Source organism: Nothoprocta perdicaria, unplaced genomic scaffold (genome assembly GCF_003342845.1).
Source record: "Nothoprocta perdicaria isolate Ctin4 unplaced genomic scaffold, notPer1 scaffold_11, whole genome shotgun sequence".
Lineage (NCBI taxonomy): Eukaryota > Metazoa > Chordata > Aves > Tinamiformes > Tinamidae > Nothoprocta > Nothoprocta perdicaria.
Genome location: NW_020454205.1, coordinates 2550392 through 2551727, shown reverse-complemented (window position 1 = coordinate 2551727; position 1336 = coordinate 2550392).

Genomic DNA, 1336 nt, shown 5'->3' with positions numbered 1-1336 from the left:
GATGCAGGCCAGGATCCCTTTGGACTTCTTGGCCACAAGGGCACACTGCTGACTCATGGTGAACTTGGTGTCAACCAGGACTCCCAGCTCCCTCTCCGTGGAGCTGCTCTCCAGCAGGTCAGCCCCTAATCTGTACTGGTGCCAGAGGTTATTCCTCCCCAGGGGCAGGACCCTGCCCTTGTCCTTATTGAACCTCATGAGGTTCYTCTCTGCCCAACTCACCAGCCTGTCCAGRKCCCTCTGGATGGCAGCACAGCCCTCCGGAGTGTCGGCCACTCCACCCAGCTCGGTGTCATCTGCAAACTTGCTCAGGGTGCACTCCATGCCCTCGTCCAGGTCATTGATGAACAAATTGAACAGCAGGTCCATGTCATGTTGCTAGCAGTGGTGCTTCTTTGCATTCTTTGACCAAAGCCCACAGAAGCGTCCAGGTTTAAAGACAAAATAACCCCTTTTTCCTCCAGAGTCTGAGGGAGGACATACTGGATCTCTTCCTGTTCTCACAGGGTATATTTTGAGCAATGGCACTGAAGAAATGYGGTATATTTTTGTCAGCAAAGTGGATTTTGGTTCATTGCTTTTAAAACATCTTTTTAGTTGTTTAAACCAATGTGGTTTAACATTTGCTTTAAGTTCTCCTAAGTAGACTTCTTTTTGTACCCTTATTTGTTGCTAAGAGGGCTTTTTGTTGTTGTTGTTGCTACTGCTTTTGCTTTTTCAACCTATTAAAATGCAGTTGGCCCTAAATGTTGAAAAGACCTGTCACACTGCCAAAATTCCTGGGACTACTAAAAATTCAGCAGAGTTCTTTAAATGCTTTACTTTCTGGGTCATTTAGAAAAAAAAATCACATTTTCAGGGTTTTCTTCAGGCTTGAGATTTCATTTGCACAATTGAAAAACAGATTTACGTGTACTAACATATTTTTAAAGAGATACTTTGCAATGAGCAATATTTACTGTAAGGGTAACTATACTGTAATTTTTGGTTACTGGTTTGTATACTGAAGGTCAGTTTACCCTTTGAATATTTAAACGATGATTTTTCACKGAAAATAAGAAMAATGCAAAGATTATGGAACRATATTAGCATAATATAATCTGGAAAGATATTAGCATAATATAATCTGCTACTCTTTGTGCATGTAATTCATTACTGGCACGAATTATGTAGGAGTTTTTTTTTTCAGAATAGTTTTACTGAAAATTAGGCTTTTAATAAACTTTTTTYTAGGTAAGTTGACATCAATACTTACTAGAGAGCTGAAGAATTYACCACATAATTTTGAGTCTTTCTACAATGTTTCCTAAAACTGGTTTCCTTCCTCTTCAACATT